Source organism: Cynocephalus volans, chromosome 2 (assembly GCF_027409185.1).
Source record: "Cynocephalus volans isolate mCynVol1 chromosome 2, mCynVol1.pri, whole genome shotgun sequence".
Lineage (NCBI taxonomy): Eukaryota > Metazoa > Chordata > Mammalia > Dermoptera > Cynocephalidae > Cynocephalus > Cynocephalus volans.
Window position 1 is genome coordinate 154,557,624 of NC_084461.1, and position 18,996 is coordinate 154,576,619.

The following is an 18,996-nucleotide window of genomic DNA, read 5'->3' on the forward strand; positions in this document are numbered from 1 at the left end:
AGGATGGAAGAATCTGAAGGAGCAGGCTAGAAAAAGCTTAGCTGATGGTGGAAGTTTAGAAGACCAGACAACCAGGGAAATTTGGAACTGTTTAGAGACTGGTTATATGTGGTGGGCAGAATGTAGACAGAAATGTGGACAGTAAAGGCCATTCTGAGAAGATTTCAGATGTAAATAACAATGAGCTTTTTTTGGAAACTGGGGCAAAGATCAACCTTTGTAATCTGAGAAGGAAGTTGGCTGCATTGTGTCCATGCCCTAGGACTTTGTGGAAGGTGGAACTTAAGAATTGTGAACCAGAGTATTTGGTGGAAGAAATTTCTAAGCAGCAAAACATTAAGGAAGCTGCTTGGCTACTTGTAACAGCCTATGCTGAATTATGGCAGCAAAGGCATTACATAAAGCCGGAATTTAAAAGGGAAGCAGAACATAAAGAGTTAAAAAATTTGCAGCCTGGCCATGTGGTAGAGGAGCAGAGAGCATTTTCAAGAGAAAAGTCCAATGGTGCAGCAGAGGGACTCATTACTAAAGACATTAGCAGGGCTATGGGGTAGCCAGGTGCTAATAGCCAAGACAGTGGGAGAAAGGCCCTGAAGGTATTTCAGAGATCTTGGAGGCTGTGTCTTCCATTGCAGGCCCAAAGGCCCAGGGAGACAATATGATCTTGGGGAACAGGCCTGAGGCACCCTCCACAGGCTCCCTGCCCAGGACTACCTCAGGATGTTGCTTCGAGCACCCCAGCTGCTCCACCTTGGCTAAATTGGCCAGGCATGGCTGGACCCACAGCTTTGAAAAATACAAGCCAGAAACCTTGGTGGTGTTCACGTGGTGTTAACTCTGCACGCTCGCAGAATGTCAGAGCTGTGGAGGCTTGGGAGCCTCCATCCTGATTTCAAAGGATGTATGGAAAAGCCTGGTGGCCCTGGAAGAGATCTGTTACAGGGGCAGATTCACTGCATAGAGCCTTCACTGGAGCAATGCCAAGCAGAAACATGAGGTCGAGATGAAACAGAAAAACCCCATTAGCGCCATGCATAGTGAAGCTGTGGGAATGGGACTGCCATGACACCCCAGAATTGTGGAGTTATCAGTGTGCAATGCCAGCCTGTGAGAGCTGAGACATGGCCTCAGGCCAGGAAAGCCATAGCAGTGAAGCTGCCTGAGGATTTGGGGACCCAATCCCAACACCAGCGTGCAGAGGATGTTGAACATGGAGTCAAGGTATTTTGTTATAAGCAAGAGAAACAAAGTAAGACAATAGCGATGCAGTATACCCACCCGGAGCCCTGGGGACTCCCTCAGGGTTGTGTGCAGAGTGGGATCCCCCTGAGGTGATGCTGTGGAATATTAGCTTTGTGAGGTCATGTGCATTGGGTGTGAGGTCCCTGAGGTGATCTGAGTGGAGTGCAAGGTCCCCGAGGAGGTGGAGGTGGAGTAAGGAGTCCCTGAGAAGCCATACCTGGTGAAGCACCCTGAGTTCCAAGTGCAAGAGACGGCCAAAACGTCACCTTCTGCTGCAAAGCCCCGGGGACCCCTATGCCCAAGAAATACTCCTGATTCCACAATAGGACCCAGCTGGACAGGCCAGAGCATGGGTATGGGGCCCACCTGGAGCTGTGGGAATCAGGCAGGTGCCTACCAATGCAAGGTGTGGAATGAAGCTCCCACCATGCACTCCACCACTGCCTGGCACCGGGCCAGCCAGCCTACAACCCCTGGCCCCAAGAGCACCTGACCAAGCTTCCAGATGACTGTGGTCAGCCAGGCAGTGGCCCTGCCTACCTGGATGTGGGCCTCTGCCCTGACACCCACTGTCGAGGTCCTGCAGGCTGAAGCCCTCGGTGTGGGGATGCTGGTTCCCACTGCTGCTTCGTGCACCTCTTGGAGAGCAGGGAAATTAAATTCACTGCTCTGGCTACATCCTCCTGGTGAAGGTGAAGGCCAAGTGTGGCTGCCAGAAGTGTCTGCTCCTCTGGGATTCCTCCGGGGCCGCATGGTGGCTGTGGACTTTGGGGAGCTCCTGAGCTTTGCCAGGACCCTCTGGGCCGGGAGGGGGTTAGCTTCACCTCCTACCACGGCAACTTCACCATTGAGGTGCCACCCTCCACCGAGCAGCTGATGGTGACTTTTGTGGGCCCCACTGGCGAATTTGTGGACGCTGTACAGGTCGTGCCTTTTGACCCTGGAGGTGCCACCGTGTACCATGAGGCCAAGGCGGAAGAAAGCCCTGGTCACTTTAGATGCCAGCCAGAGCAACGCCATCTCTGGGCGAGCTGGACCAGTCGCAGCCTGGAGCCTTCCACCGAGCCGACAGCAAACCCTTCCCTAGGGGTTGTGGAGGCCCACGTGGTGTTTGTGGACCCGTGAGATCTTACCTCCGCGGCTGCTGCCTCCAGTGATCTGCGCTTTGTGGATAGCGACAGCGAGGTGGCGCCGCTGCGCACCTCATTGCGGCCACCCTGGGTGGCGAGGAGCTGAGCCGGCCCCCTCCCGACCCCGCTCGCTCCCGGCTGCGGTGGGCATCGCCCGGCCCTTCCTGGACGGGCTGGGCCACCGCCGGCCGACTTACGACGACCCGGCTTTCAAACACAACGACTTCCATGTCAACCTCTCCAAACCCTGGCGGGGCGAGTCTGCCGAAGCCATAAGCCCCGTGTAACCGTGGCGCAGCTTGCGGGAATGCCAGCAGGCTCCCGTGACCGCCGGCTTCTGCCGCTTTGCCCGCATGGAAGCGGACAGGTCTTCGTACAATGCTGTCTCCTCGCGTACAACGCTGTCTCCTTCCGCGAGGCTGTGCTGGCCTCCTGGACCGGTGATCTGCTAGCCTGGTGGCCCAACCCACAGGAGATCCGGGCCTGCTTCCTCAAGGTGCGAATCCAGGGCCCACAGGAGTACATGATGCGCTCCCACAACGCGGGGAGCAGCCACGCGCGTGCGCACCTGCCGCCTGCGTGGAGTTCAAGTGCAGCGGAATGCTGTTTGACACGAAGCTGGTGACCATCATGCCCCAGGACAGCTGCCGCTGTGTGGCGGTCAACTGGCTCCTTTGAGATTACCTGGCCCTGCATCCCCCGCCCGTGGCTGCAGATGACCCAGCTCTCTTTGCTATGCTTGCCCCCCATACCTCACAGTTGTGACCCCAAAAGCCATCTCTGACTGTGTATCTTGACCTTGATTTCAGATATTCTGCCCTTGGCATTTCTGACCTCTGGCATGTAGCCCGCTGTCTGTGCTGAGCTCGGTGCTTTAGTAGGTCCCTTTAGGTAAGCTTTGCTCTTGGTATTATTTATGGAAACGAAACTTGGGGGGCTGGTTGTGGGTGTGAGTGGGAGTCCAAGCAGGGCCCAGTGAACGTTGGTGATGGGCTTCTTGGGAGTCCCCATGTGGGGGAGGCTCTGGGGCAGGGGGAACAATACTCACGTGTTTGGGGTTTGGAGAACCCAGGGGTGGGCTAGGGCAGGTGCTCCTGGGCTTAATTAAAAATGTTTTATTTCAGTCAATCAATCAATAAATAAAACAGCACTTGAACATTTTGCTTCTGGACTAGGATGTCAGAAGCATCAAAATAGATTTCCACAGATAATTTATATTCGTGTGTGTGTGTGTGTGTGTGTGTGTGTGTGTGTGTGTACTTGTACGAGAAGAAGTGTTTGTCGTTTTTAGAGCACCGGAGCTCTGGAACACACAGCTCTGATTCTTGCCACAGCCTGAACATCTATTCTTGAACAGATGGGAAAACCTCCATAATATTTGAACCTAGATTTGCAGCAAGACGTTCTTCTGAGGGAGCCACCATGGTCAAATATAGTCATCAGCAACTTCCTTTTTCTTTACCGCACAAAACATTCAAATCTAAGAAGGACCAAACATGCAACTCTAACACTGGAAAGGATGCACATGAAGACTCATATTGAGTCTCATAAGTGTCCTATGTAAGGATCACAGAATTTCCTAAGGTGGGTCAGAAGGTGGGAGGGAGGATGGGAAGAGAAGTGGAATTCAATTATCAAATGCACTTTTGTGCCCAGAAGTCGATAGCACCCCACTACGCACAGGCCCCTTAACTAGGGAAATCAGACCTTCTATACTCCCAATTTCATCTTTCTCCCAGGATGAGGCAACTTTGCAGTGATGCAGTCGTCACCCATAAGGGTGAAAATTGGAATCTTACTTGGCTTTCCTTATGCTTATTTTGTATTTTTATATTCTTTCTTTTGAGCTCCATGTAGAGAGTGGAGCACCATAACCTTTTGAAGTCAGGGTATGTAATCTGATTACAGTTAGTGATGGCAGTTAGTGTTGTGTCTATTCAATAAATGTCAACTCTTATTACGATAACCATTATGTTGTTGCTGCTATCAGTATCTATCCACTTACAGAGTGCCAGTCCTTGTAATGGGTTGAGGGCAGTGTCACCACTCCAGTGCAGAAGGTAGGAACCCTCAGATGCCCCTCTCCCATGCTAGTTTCCTCTTGTGAATTCTGTGGTTCCCACCTCATCCAGCCTACAACAGTCGCCATGGTGACAGAGACTCCAGACCCCGTGGCTGCTGCAGCGCCCAGCCCTTGCTGTCTCTCTTTCCATCTAAAGAATAGGTGGCTTCCTCCCACAGTGGAGAATCACACTCGGCAGCAGAGGGCATTAAGTCTGGGCTGCCAAATTGGACACAAACTCCAGAGGGGCTGTGTCCTTGGACTCTCATTTTCTGGAGATTTCTAGATGAGCCAAGAATCATTCTCCTTAGGGAATGAAAGCAGGAAGGGGGAGGAAGGGCTGGAAATTAGGCCTGTGTCCCTCAGCTGACAGCACAATGATATGCCTTTGAGGGAATATGATTTTTAGTTCCTCAATTTATCTCCCCTTTGCTCTCATAAACAGCAAAATGTAGGTGAAGGTGGGCCCAGGGACCATGTGGGGTAGTGGAACCGACTTGGGTTTGGGAGTTGAGCAAAGTTGAGTTCAATAATCATCGTGGTTAGGGACATGGTTCTGGGGTGAGACTACCAGGGTTTCTGTCCTTGTGCCACCTCCAACTGGCTTATGACCTTGGCCACATAAGATAACCTCTGAGAATCAGTTTTCTCATGGGTCAGAAGGGGCGAATATCTCCATCATCAAGTTGAGGTAAGGATTAAACGATATAATTATGAAAAAAGCACTTAAACTGTAAACATTAGGGGCTCCCATTATCATTAGTATTATTGTCCCAGATCTGGCAATTGGTAGCTGCGACAAATGGGAAAGTCCCTTCACCTGTGTGAGATATTACCTATACCATCCATCCCTCCAGCTAGTGTGGAACAGAAACCTGGCTTTGCTGATGCTTTTCAAAAGCCCTCCAGCTGCCTCCCATTGCCCTAGAAGTAAGATCTGCCATCTCCCCATGCCCCTAAGGCCTTGCAGGATCTGGTCCTGGCCTCCACTCCAACCTTCACTTCTATTACCCTCTTGATCATGTGCTCTAACTGCTCTGCTTGGGCCTCTCTCCATTCTTTTAATATAAGTCTCCTTTCCTGGTGCAGGATCTTCTCACTGGCTGTTTTCTCCTCAGTGTGAAATTACCTTCCCATCCCAGCTCCCCTCCTTCCCTCACTTCAACTCTACTCAAAATGGGGTTCCTCATTTATGCTTCAGGACTCAGATCCCCACTCTGAGAGAACTTTCTGGATCACCCTTTCTAGAGCCCCCTCTTCACGCCCCCCATCACTTTTTATTTATCAGAAGCACTCCTGACTAGCACTTAGTACAATGAGTAATTATCACTACATGTCACTTGTCTACCTTGTGGGGTGGTGGAGACGAATACTGTCTGGCTCATATTTGTGTCCTCAGGGTCTGTCATGTGCCTTGCTCGTGGTAAGTGCTTAATGAATGTTTGCTGAATGAGTGACTAACAGGATCCTGATGTTCTTTTTCCCAGACCTGCTCTCAAAATTGCCATTAAGAGGATTGCTGTGCTTCAAGAGGAGGGCTGGACAGCTGCTGGAGCCTCAAGGCTTAGATATTTCACTAGGGAAATAGAGATCGGAATGCCTGATAAAGGTTGCTTGGAACACTCACGCTAAGGTGCAGGAAGTTCACCTGGGGATATGGTTAAAAGGCAGGTCCTGATTTAGTAGCATTGGGGGCCTGAGACTCTGCATCTGTGACAAGCTGCCAGGTGAACTTGATGCTGCTGCTTCTCAGTAGCAAGAAAAATTCTTGATAAAGTTTTGGATTTTAGACTTTGGATTGAGGATAGGGTGCCAGGAGAGCGAGAGCCTTGGTGGGTTGTGTGTGGGCCTCCTGACCGGGAAGCTCCTTCTGACCCAGGCTCTAGGGGCAGGGAGGGAGGAGAAAAGGAAGAGCTGGCTCCTCCTGATGCCTGAGCAGACTGGCCAGACAAGGCCGAGAGGCTGGAATCTGCTATTTTTTGCAATTTGCCTTAGTCCCAGAGAGGCAATTCTATCCAGGAGTTTGCCCATTCAATCATTTATTCATCAATTTCTTTAACAAATATTTGCCATTATTAGGCCCTGAGGTTACCGTGGGAATGAGACAGGCAAAGACTCTGTCCTATTGGGATTTACAAAGGCCTGGATTTGAGCTGTTAGATGCGTGTGTGTGTGTGTGTGTGTGTTGCTGTATCTATGTGATTTGGGTGAGTCATTTCAGCTCTCTGAGCCTGAGTCAAACATGATGCCCACACCCAGCATGGGGAGTTGTTGGGAGGATCTCAGGAGACAGTGCTTTGCAAAGATAAAGCACTACGATTATTCACAGAACCACTAATCTGAACTTTGAACTTGATAATTGTTAGCCAATCTGTAATCTATTGTCAATCTGCAAAGGAGAATTACATCAGACAGTTCCTTCCTTCCTTCCTACCTACCTTCCTTCCTTCCTTCCTTCCTTCCTTCCTTCCTTCCTTCCTTCCTTCCTTCCTTCCTTCCTTTATATAACAAACATATTGTTCTAGGCTCTGGGGGTACTGTCCTCTTGGCATTTACATTCTGGAAGGAGAACTCAGACATCAACAGGTAAAAACATACCTAAACAAGAAAACGTTAGTGTTAAGTGTGATGAGGAAAATAAAACTGGATTCTGTGGTGGAGACTAGCAAGGAGGGGGTTACTTTAATTGGGAGGTTAGAGAAGGCCTCTCTGACAAGTGAGATTTAAGCTGTGTTCTGACCAATGAGAGGAAACCAGCCATGCTAAAATGTGACAGGAAAGTATTCTGGGCAGAGGAAATAGCTCTCACAAGAGTCCTGAGGCGAGCCTGAGCTTGATAAGTATGCAAGGGGGAGCAGCACGTCTGGGTACAGTGAGCAACAGGGAGGGAGACGTCATGAGCTGAGTCCAGAGAGGCTGAGGGCCACGTAAGGCAGGGAAGTGTTAGCCAGGCAGAGACTTCAGATTTCATTTTCAATCAGATGGAGGGAGAGCCACTGAAGCATCGCTGCAGGGGAGGGACATAAACTGATTTGTGATCACCCTGGCAATTGTGCTGAGAATAGACTGTAGGGGAGCAAGAGTAACATTAGGAACAAAAGTACCATTGGGAGCGGATGACAGAGGTCTTGGGGGGCTACGATGGTGGTGTCAGTGGGTGTTGGTGGCTTGAGCCAGGATGATGGCAGCAGAGTGGAAGCCACTGCAGGACTACATGCCAGAGGAAATGTGGGCAGTGAGGAAGACATATGCGAGTGTCTCAGGTGTTGGCAAAATCCCACATGCTCTACTATTTGGGGAGAAAACATGATTTACAACAGATTACTAATCCCTTTCCCTTGGAACACAGCAAAGGCAAAACCTTCATGAAATCAGAAGGAAACAAGGCTGGTTCTAATCCTGCCTAGAAACACAGAACCTTCAAAAAGAGGGTATCGATTACAAAGGGAGACTTTCACCCCATCCCCTCCCTGTCCTCTGAAGTCTCGTGGAAATTCCTTGCCCGATTGAAAGGGCACGAGATTCTGCTTTAACAAGTAATGAGTGGTACTTAGATGCATTGAACAGACTCTAATTCCAATGAAGCATTATTCTAATTTGGAGGGGGGTTATGGGAAGAAAATGGGGTAGAAGTGATGATGCAGGTGATTCATTTAGACACTGGGCCCAAGAGCCAGGCATGTGCTTGTGTTAGTTTAGTAGCGGTGAGACAGCAGGGGAGGGAGGAATGGTCAACTTTCCTGCTACCAGATCTAGGGAATTGTCTCTCAGTTCCCCTTAGGGTGGGGTCCTCCCCTCCCATTCAGTCCCAACAAACTCGGTGTTGGGCTAGCTCCCCTGAGGCCTGCAATTCTTTCACTCACAAAGAGCTGAAAATGAAGACACCTGACATTATCTTGAGGTTAAACAATAACAGGGAGTTCCCTGACTTGTGAGGATAGAATTGAGCCATCAGACACCTTTAAACTTGGGTACTATATCACATCTTCTACCTGTAACACATAAATTAAGTCCCATAATTTCTCAAGAAAAGCACAGTTATTTTACATTGTACCTTGGTGGTTAACAGCATTTATTTGTTTAACTTAAACATTTAAAATATTCACAGTTTCTTCCATTTTAAAAAATATACCTTCCCTCTTGCCCACCCGGCAGCCCCCATGGAATTGGCCTGGGCCTCTTTCCTTGTTAGAGAAGTCCTGAAGTTAGCTGTTTGAAAGTTGGGGAGGCTTAGGAACAAGGACCATTCCAGCCCTGGCCCCGCCTCTGGAATAGGTCCCCTTTCTATTCTCAGAAACACAGTGGAAGCTGCCAGAAGCATGCTGCAGAACCAGTGGAAGGTGAAGGAACAGAGTTCCAGGCACAGATGAGGTGGGAAGGCCCTTTTCTGACAGTCATCTGTGGATATCTCCTCGGGGGACCATATGTCCCCATGACTGCTACTGGCAAAATGGAATTCATGACTAGGAATATGTATCCTGTGGTTTTCCTTTCAGCTCCTGCAGCTGTTTGATGAGGGAGGAGCAAACCATCTGAAATTACATCTTACACATTGATCCTGGTCTTCCTTTGCTGTGCACTACTCCACACGCCCCCCGTTTTTCTTCACTCGCCATGGCACAAGCAGCCTGGACCACTCATCCCACTGTGTACGTGGATTGGAAACACATTTCCTCCAAGTGCCATGTTCAAAAAGCTCAATCAAAGAGTCGTGTTTGGAATTCAGGCTACTTACTTCCTGGTAATAATACAAATGGAGTTGTTTCTGAGAGAGACGGAGAGAGAGGGGTGATTTTATCTGGGAGCTGTGACTGCCACCTGGTGGATGATGCTAGCTGAGCAACTACAAAGGCTCCTTTAAGAGTCAGCTGTTCATTCATTTCTTCACTTAATTTCACTTGTTTCCTTCCGGAAGAAGCTCAATTGAGAGTAAAAGTGAGACAACTACAACACAGTATGATAGATATTATGATAGGGACAGTCTTGAGTAGGGGTTGACGATGTAGAGCTGGAGCCACACTGCCTGGGTTTGAATCCTGGCTCTAGGACTTCCTTTCTGTGACTTTGGCTGAGCTACTTAACCTCTCCTGTGCCTCCGCTTCATTTGAAAAATGAGGTTGATAATAGCCACTACCTGTCTCATAGAGTGGTCATGAGAACTAAAGGGTATATTCTGTGTAAATGCTTCGCACAGATCTGGTTACAGAAAGTGTTCAATAAAAATTAGTTGGTGATGTTCAGGCTCAGAAAACAGTACCCCAAAGTATGGCACTGTGGTGTACTACTTTGAACAGGACAGTGGAAGGGCCTCAGAAGCAAGGTCTCTTTCTGACCTTCTCCTGCCTTTCTTTCTCTTGCTTCCCTTTCTCCCCAAGGCAGTCCATAAAAAGTAGAACATCTCTTCCCCAAAGTCAGCCATAAAACCTAAAAATATTACTCTAACTTCACCCTGCCTTTCTGTTTAGGAGCTTGCTATAGAGAGATTATCTGACCCCCAGAATGAAAGAATGCTCCGCAGAAAGGCCAAGAAGAATCTGAACAGACAGCCCTTGTTAGGTTTCCCCACTCTATTACCATTAGATCACACCCTTTACCCAATTACAGTTCTACGTTCTTCATGGAACCTAAGCATAAAAATAGAGTTTTTCCTGGGTCTTTGGGTCTTCATTTCTGAAGGCTCCCATGTCATCTAAAAATTTGATTAGATAAATTTGTTATGCTTTTATCTTGTTAACCTGTCTTTTGTTATAGGAGGATCAGCTGTGACCTTTATGATGGGTGAGGAAATGTACCTCACCTTTCTGCCCCTATGGTGGTATGGAGGAACACACGGGGCTGTGGGAATCTTGGGACCTACTATGTGTCAGATGCTCTCCTGCATATTGGGGATGGAATAGTGAATAGAAACATTGTTCTGATCTCGTCAAGCTCATTATCTGGTGAGAGAGACAGGCAGAGACAGGCACGAACAAGTAAAGACATGAAGGAAGAACAGAAAGGATGTGGTCCCTACCTCCATGGTCTAGTTGGGGAGGCACACCCGAAACAGGTCATTGTAATCTGTAATAAGCTTATTCCGAGATTATATTCAGTGCCACAGGAGCTAACTCATTTGGGGAGCGGGAAGGGGGAGGGCACAGATGCTTAGCAAGAAAGGGGCCTATAAGCTGAGTTCTGAAGATGAGAAGGAGTTAGTCAGCTGAGGCAAGAAGAGGGTTCTGGCAGGTAGAATGCTGTTTGCAATGGCTCGTAGATGAGATCAGCCTTTGAGGAACTGAAAGAAGTGCAGTAGTGCTGGAGGCCAAGGGCACAGCTGAGATAAGGCTGAAGTTGCAGGGCAGAGTCCCTGAGGGCCGTACAAGTCCCTTTGAGAGGACTGCATTATGTCCTCAGAGCAATGGGGAGCCAAGGAGGGGAGAACAAGGGTCAAAATTGGAGAATGACCTTGTCCTGTCAGTGGAACAGTGCAGGCAGCACATCCTGGCATGGAGGGTTGAACACTGCTGTAGGTAGAAAGAGATGTGGGATGTGACAAGTCAGTAGTGGAATGTGCCAGCAAGCCCTCTCTCCCTTTTGTCAGGAGACGAGAGTCAAAGGAAGCAGGTAGGAGCTGATGTGAGAAGCAGGTTCCGTCCCTTAGAAACACAGTTAACATCAGGAGTGTTTTTTTTTTTTTTTTAACTGGCACCAAGAAGGTGGGATGGGGGACAGGAGAGTATTGTTCCTAAAGGTCTGGCCCAAACCATGCTCACAGGAAACATAAACAGCTTTTTTCTACAGGATCGTGGCCAAGGAAAATTCATGTTTGTCTGTCCTAAGTGACTTAGTTCAGAGAAACAGCAATGCTGATAGAGAAACTCAACTGCAATTGGGACATTCACATTCACCCTCATTCTCGGGACTCAAGTCTGACCACCTCCCTCTCCAGCAGCTAGGACAGAACAGAAAAGGCCACTGCCTGCCTTGCAGACACCAAAGGCACCACTCAGGCCCTCAAGAACAGATGAAATGATGATCCCTTCCTGAGGATGGGTGAAGTTTTCTGATGGAAAGGGTGGGGTCTGGAAGGTATGAGCAGGGGACAACATGTGGGAGAGGGGGGATCTGGGAAGGGAAAAAAGATCAGGAAAGAAGGGACTGTGCTCTTTGCAAAGGTCTTGTGTGGAAGAGATGGTTCTCGTGGGATTTTTACACTTTAACCCTTTTATACTTACTCTTTTGTAGTTTGTCTGACCATTTAGTTATTTGTTCATTTATACAACAAATCAATGTGGAATGCCTGTGTGTATGAGGCACTCTGTTAGGTGCCTGGGCACATGCTGTGGGAACAAGGGTTAAGGTCCTTGCTTTCATGTAGCAGTTATACGGGTTGGGAGTAGGAAAGGGTGACACTCAGTAAACAACAAGCCACTAGGTAAGAGAGATAATTTGAGGGAGGTACTGGGGACAGAACTGCTTTGGAGAGAGGGACCCAGGGTGGCTACTCTCAGGTGAGTCCTTTAGGCTGAGATATAAACCATGAGAAGGTGCTGGCTGTGTGAACTTTCTCCCACGAGGCTCTTGTATCATCCTGCTGGGCAACCCGTTTGCAGCCATCCATGCTGACTTCTCGTGGAATGCAAGGAAGGCTCCCAGTGACAGGGATAGTGAGACAGCTCTGTGATTGTTCCACAGGGTAGGCCAAAATAGGTAAATGAGGCATAGTATCTTCAGTCTTCTCAATTTCCTACATTTCTTTCTTCCCTGTTTTTCTGGCTAGAGGGAACTAGTTTGTATCAGATTAGTTATCTCTTCTGCAAAGATCACATAAAACACCAAATTAAAAAGAAAAAAAAAAAAGCTATTCAAAAGGACTGGAGAACTAATGAGTTGTCAAGATCTTGAAAGAGGCCAAAATTTCAGGGAGAAGAAATGCACCAACGTGAATCAATTTTTAGCATAACTTTCCCCCACCAGCTATTATTGACTGATTTGTGAGTGGCAGCCTAAAGGCTAAGAAGCTGATCAGAGGTTTAGGTGGTCTTGTAGGTTAATGGACAAAAATGAGTTCAGGGCAAGCCAAGAAGGGCCCTAGTACATACTTTAGACTTTTTTTATATTGGGACATCTGAAGAGCTATAGTTAAAGGAGTAAGATCAAACAAGATACAGTCCTTGACTTACAATAGTTCAACTTGTAATTTTTCAACTTTATGATGGTGCAAAAGTAATACACATTCAGTAGAAACCATACTTAGAATTTTGATCTTTTCAATAAATTACACAAGATAATCAATACTTTATTACAAAATAGGTTTTGTGTTAGATAATTTTGCCTAACTGTAGGCTTGTGTAAGTGATCTGAACACATTTAAGGTAGGCTAGGCTAAGCTATGATGTTCGGTAGGTTTAGCTATATGAAATCCATTTTCGGTTTAGATAGTTCCATCTTACAATGGGCTTATCAGTACGTAACCCCATCTTAAGTCAAGGAGAATAATACACACTAGTCTTAATGAAGACTGAATTCAGCTATAAATCAACCAATTCCAGATAGGATTAAGATGAACTTGCCCTACCTCAACCACCTGCCAGAAACAAAAGTAAATTCTCTCTGGAGAAACAGAATATCATCTGGAGCCTCAAATAATCTTTATAGTTTTTATTACACAATATCTGGCATTTGATAAAAAATTCCCCAGCATACCAGTATTCAAAATCCAATGACCAAAATACAAGAGGAAAAAAAGTGTTTCAGTTATCATAATGATATTGAAAATAACTCAGATCAATATGTTTTAGAAAATATTCTGAAGAAATTATGGAGAATAAAATTTAGCAGACTGGAAGTGGAAATTCCAGAAATGAAAAACATAACTGAAATTAAGAACTTAATAGAAGGGCTTATTAGCAGATTAGATAGTACTAAAGAGAGGACTAGTGAACTGGTAGATAGATTAGTAGAAAATAGCCAGACAGGAACATTAAGAGAAACAAGCATGAAAACTACACAAAAGAGCAAAAGAGAGATAAGGAGCAGAGTAAAAAGATTTAATATATGTGTAGTGGAGTCTCAGAAAAGAAGAGAAAGAATGGAGCAGAAGCAAGAGCTGAAGAAATAATGACTTAGAATTTACTCAAACTGACAAATGATATAAAGTCATAAATTCAAGAATCACCCTGAAGCCCAAGCAGAGTAGATGCAAAGAAAACTATACCAAGTCACATCACGGTAAAACAGCTGAAAAGCAAAGACAAAAAGAATACTTGAAAAACAGGCAGAGGAAAAAAAGGTGCATTAATGTGGAAAAGGCAGTAATATGACTGACAGTTGACTTCCCAAATAGAAATACCAGAAACCAGAAGACAATCAAATATGTAATAAAAGTGTTGAATGAAAATAGCTGGCAAACTTGAATTCAATACCCAGCAAAAATATTATTTAAAATGCATTTTAAAATACATCAGATAAAAACTAAGAGAATTTATCACACGTAACCACACTAAAGTAAAATGTAAAGGTTATTCTTCAGGCAGAGAGAAAATGATCTCATTTGGAAGCATGAATATATAAGGATGAATGAAAAGCAATGGAAAGGTAAATATGTCAGTGAACTCAAATATATATTGACTTTATAAAATAATAGTAATATTAATGTCTTATGGTGCTTAAAATACACTATAGAATTACAAAACAATAAAACAAAAAAAGTGTGTGTTGCTTATAGCAGACACCATGAACATAAAATGAAGAAAAGTTGGAAGTAAAAGAATAAAAAAAAATCATGGAACTCTAACCAAAAGAATATATCACAAGAAGCATCATTAGAGATAAAAAGATGAAAAGGTCAAATTTACCAGAAGATATAACAATTCTAAATGTGTAGGCACCTAACAACCATTAAAGACATATAAAACTAATATGGACAGAACTACGAAGAGAAACAGATTCACAGTAATAGTGGGAGATTTTTAGCACACCTCATCTCAGTAACTGACATAATAGGTTGATGGCATTTAACTGATAGGTCAAACAGACCAACAAAACAAAACAGTAAGGATACATTGGTTAAAAAACCAATGTATCTTTATTAAAGATTTGATCTAATTGGCAAAATACACATTTTTTTTCAAATGGACACAGATATTTACCAATAGACAATATGCTGAATCCTAAAGCAAGTCTCAGAAAATTTCAAGACTGATATCATTCAGAGTATTTTCTATGACCACTATGGAATTAAACTAAGAATTAACAGCAAAAAACCTGGAAAATCCCCAAACGTTTGGAAATTAAAGAATACACTTATGTAAAACCAATATGTCTAATAAAAACTACAAGTAAATTCAGAAAATATTTTTGAACTGAATGATAATGAAATATGACACACAAAACTTGTGCTATGCAGCTAATGCTATGCTCAGAGGAAAAAATATATTTTTACATGCATGTATTGAAAAGAAGAAAGGCTTAAAATCAGTAATGTAAGTATCCATCTTAGGACATTATAAAAAGAATTAGAAAACAATAAAGAGAGTCAAGAAAGTCAACAGCCCATTCTTTGAAAACTAATAAAACCAATAATCTCTTCTGGAGACTGAATCGGAAAAAAAGAGAATGCATAAATTATCAATATCAAAAATAAAAAAGGGGATATCACAACATTCCTAGAGAGACTAAGAAGACAATAAATAATTTTTAAATAATTTTTGCCATCAGATTTTAAAAGACAGAAGGAATGAACAAATTCCTGGAAGAAACAGACCCCAAAAGAAATAGAAAATCTGAATAATCCTGTAACTACTCAAGACCTTCTCAAAAAGAAAACTCCATGCCTAGATGTCTTCATCAATTAATTCTACTGAACACACAAAGAAATTACAGGCCATTCTCTCTCATGAAAACAGAAGTAAAAATTCTAAATAAAACATTAACAAATCAAATCCAGAGGCATATCAAATCTGAGGGTACTTCAAAATTTTTTGGAAAAATAGAATTAAAAAATATACAAATCTTTCCATAAACTTTTTGAAGTACTCTCATATATAGAATAACAATATGTTACAAACTAGTAGCATTTAGTCCAGAATAAAGGGTTGGTTTAACATTAGAAATCAATGTAATTCATCACATTCACAGAATAAAAGAGTAAAATCATATACTCATCTGAACAAATACAGCAAAAGCATGGATAACACTTTTTATTGTTAAAAACTCTTGGCAAAGTAAGACTAGAAGGGAACTTCCTTAATCTGATAAAGGATATGACAAAAACCAAACCTACAGCAAACATTATATTATGAAATATTAAAACTTTCCTTTGAGATCAGAAGCAAAACAAAGATGTTTAATATCATCATTTGCATTTAACATTATGTTGGAGGTCTTAGCCAGAATTAACTGGATATTGACATGGAAAAATTAATTAATCTTGATCCCCTACATCATACTATTCATAAAAATCAGTGGATTGAAGATTTAAATGTGAAGATAAAACAATAAAATTTCTAGAAGATAACAGAGGAGAACATCTTGGAATAAGTAAAGATTTATTGAACCAAACACAGAAAGAATAGCTCTAAAGAAAAAGAATGATATACTGGACTACATTAAAATTAAAAACTCATTTATCAAGTATCCATAGAGAGAGAATAAAAAGGTGAGCCACAGATGAGAAAAAATGTTTGCAATATGTAGTAGGGTACTTTAAAAAGTTTGTAAAATAATGGAATTTAAAAGATAATATGAATCCATGAAGTTTTTGAAGACCCCTTTTACAACTGGCAAATAACTAATATACAGTATATGTAAAAAACTTCCTCTCTTAACAAATGAGAAACAAGATGAGAATCCCAAAAGGCAACAGATATAACAGATAAGAGATTTAAACACAAAAGATGATATCCAAATGGCCAATTAACTTAACCTCATTAGTTGTCAAGGAAATGCAAATTACAATACCACATCATGGTGGTTAATATTATGCATGAACTTGGCTATCTTATTCTAAATGTATCTGTGAAGGTATTTTTTTTAAGATAAGATTAATATTTAAGCCAGTAGACAAAGTAAAGCAGATTACCCTCTATAATGTAGGTGGGCCTCATCCAATCAGTTGAAGGCCTTAATAGAAAAATATTAACCTCTCTTGAAGAAGGGGGGATTTCAGCCAGCAGATGGCCTTCAGACTGGAACTGCAGCATCAACTCTTCCCTGGATCTCTAGCTTGCAGGTGTACCCCGTGGTGTCTTTCTCTCTCTCATACACACACCCTATTAGTTTTGTTTCTCTGGGGAACCCTATTACACATATTGATCAGAATGGCTAAAATGAATAAGACTGACAATACCAAGAGGCAGTGAACGTGTGCAACCACTAGGATTCTCATCCTTTGCTGGAGGGAGTATAAATTGGTGCAACCATTTTGGATACCTGTTTGTCAGCAGTTACTAAGGCTGAACATACGAGAATGAATACCCTAAGCAATTCCACACGAATGTGTACACCCTATAACATATGTTCCACAAAAGATATGTAAAAGAATATACATATCTTAGCAGCACTATTAATAATGCCCCCAAATTGGAAACAACCAAATGCCCATCAACAGTGGAATGGATGAATAAATAGTGATATATTCAAACGATGTACAAACTCAAGCGTAACATGTATCTCACAGATACAACTTGAGTGAAAGAAGTCACACACTATGGGCAAACCTAACTGATGTTGCTTGGAATCAGGAACAAGGAAAGGAATGGTTACTGGGTGAGGACATGAGGTGCTTCTGCATTGCACTATTTCTTAACCTGGGTGGATATATTACATGGGTATATTTACTGTGTGAAAATTCAGCCATATATACATTCATGATTTGCGTATTTTTCTGCATATATTTATAATTCAATAACAAAGGTTTATTTTAGGAAAGTATGTTTCTGTCACTGCCTAACTATTACTTTAAGGAAGTCACTCCACGTCGTGGAAACCCTGTTCCTCTGCCATAACATGCTGCATGGATTTGAAGAGATGGTCATTGGGAAAACTATTTGTAAAATTTCAACGTTAAAAAATTACAACGTACACCTCACAGGGTATGTGCTCAATAATGTTAAATAAAAATTAAGTTTAAGGGAACTACTTCTTACTATGTGCCAGATGCTTAATTATGTCTTATATTGATTTATCCTCACAACCCATTTATACCTGAGTTTACATATGAGGAAATTGGAGGCTCAGAGAGGGTAAATGGCTTGCAGGAATAACCCAGGGCCCAGCAGCGGAACCAGGTTGGGCCTCAGGGATACCTGAGTCAGATGCTGGCCTTAGGCTCACCTTCTCTCTGTGCTGTGTCTCTTGAGGACCATGGCCCACTAACACCTGCCAAGCCAAGGTCCTTCTGGAGCCTTCTGGCAGCAAAGGGTTGTCTTTTCCTCCCAGGCTCTCAGCTTCGTCTGGCTGACACACCAGACTGGTCAAGTCCAGTGTGGGATCCTCACTCTTAAATCCTCGCCACACCCAACCGGGGGGAGCGGCTCCCCAGTGACCTGGTTCCTTTCCCCCATCTTCTTCTCGGTTTCGCTCATTTCCTAGGAGGGGTCTGCCCCCAAGTAATGTGGTCCCTAAACTCTCGCACCAACTTTCCGGATGAGTACTGCCTCCCGACCAAGCACCTTCCCGCTCCCCGCTTCCCTCCTGCTCCCCACTTTCCTCCTGCTCCCCTGGACTTCCCATCTCCCAGCAGAGTGGTCCTCCCCAGACTCTCCTTTTCCCCCACTCCACAGAATGACCAGCTCCCTAGCCTCTGTCACTCTCCTACTTCCTTCCTCTTCCCCACTTCTCCATCCACCCCAACGGTAGTGGTATGGTCTTTAACCTACTTCACACCCACGTGCGGGTACAGTCGCCTTGCGCCCTGGCACACCCCCACCCATGCCCGCATAATGGTCTGACCCCTGCAGCCCTCTCTCCTCCAACCCTCAACGGCCGCACGGTGGTCTGACCCCTGCAGCCCTCTCTCCCCCAACCCCCAACGGCCGCACGGTGGTCTGACCCCTGCAGCCCTCTCTCCCCCAACCCCCAACGGCCGCACGGTGGTCTGACCCCTGCAGCCCTCTCTCCCCCAACCCCACGGTGGTCTGACCCCTGCAGCCCTCTCTCCCCCAACCCCCAACGGCCGCACGGTGGTCTGACCCCTGCAGCCCTCTCGCCCCCAACCCCCAACGGCCGCACGGTGGTCTGACCCCTGCAGCCCTCTCGCCCCCAACCCCCAACGGCCGCACGGTGGTCTGACCCCTGCAGCCCTCTCGCCCCCAACCCCCAACGGCCGCACGGTGGTCTGACCCCTGCAGCCCTCTCGCCCCCAACCCTCAACGGCCGCACGGTGGTCTGACCCCTGCAGCCCTCTCTCCCCCAACCCCCAACGGCCGCACAGTGGCCTGACTCCCAGAGTCGGCTCTCCCCCACACACCCGCACAGTGGTCTGGCCCCCAGTTCCCCTTTTCCCCCACGCCCACACCTAGGTCTGGTCCCCCCAGTCCCCGCGTTCCGGGTCCCTGAAGAAGTCGCGTGACAGAGGCTGCG

At 45.1% G+C, this 18,996-nt stretch overlaps 1 pseudogene; it reads left to right on the forward strand.

Moving 5' to 3' along the window:
- The first annotated feature begins 1,263 nt into the window (after window positions 1-1,263).
- LOC134370643 (cartilage intermediate layer protein 2-like) lies at window positions 1,264-3,137 on the forward strand (annotated as a pseudogene).
- The last annotated feature ends 15,859 nt before the right edge of the window (window positions 3,138-18,996 follow it).